An 847-nucleotide genomic window follows, 5' to 3' on the forward strand; every position below is an offset into this window, starting at 1 on the left:
TGGCTCATGTACGAGCGCTGCGGGCGAGGGCGGCTCCCAATTCATTATTAGCTTTTGTGTGTGTGTGTGTGTGTGTGTGTCTATATACAGGTGCCCCCCTAATTAGTGCCTTTAGTGCTGGTTGGGAGACTGGTGGTCGCATACGAGTGACACTTGGGCCGGCCCATTAGGCTTCTCGCCCCCTTGTGGCTCGGCTGCACGCCCTGTGGTCACCCACTCGTCGCTCGGTTGCGCTCTCTCGTTGCACTGCAGGCCAAACAATGCTATATTCACAGGCTTATGACGGGGGTCTTACAGAGTGACTCCAACTTGGCAAGTTCTGATTGGCTTAAGGGGGGAGGTTGGGCCCCACCCACCTGAAAATCAACGGACGGTGGAGAGAATTAGGAGGAATGGCCCGTAATTCCACCATAATAAGCCCATGAATGTAGCATTTGTGCTGCATACTAGCATGCCAATTTAGGACAAAATGGTAATCATTGTAAGCAGACCTTTGCATCGAAGCGATCAGATAGTGGATACATAATAATGAATAGGACCATGAAAAATATTAACCTTAGAAATGAGCTACTAGCCTACTACTACTTGGAACCAAGGTTTTGGTTACCAAATGGGGCATTTTTACCGAGGCGGACAGGTAAACGTGGTTACCACGAAATTTCAAACGAAATTTAGAATTCAAATTCCTTCAAAATAGATATAGATATCACTTAAACTTATATTTATCATAAAAGAGCTACTAGCACAGTGGAACGTTTTCTACGGAAGTGATGTGAGGTGCTGCCATACTTTACTATACATTGAGCGTTTGAATTCAACAAATAAAAAAAATGATTTTTTTGCTCGA

Source organism: Triticum aestivum, chromosome 6D (assembly GCF_018294505.1).
Source record: "Triticum aestivum cultivar Chinese Spring chromosome 6D, IWGSC CS RefSeq v2.1, whole genome shotgun sequence".
Taxonomy (NCBI): domain Eukaryota; kingdom Viridiplantae; phylum Streptophyta; class Magnoliopsida; order Poales; family Poaceae; genus Triticum; species Triticum aestivum.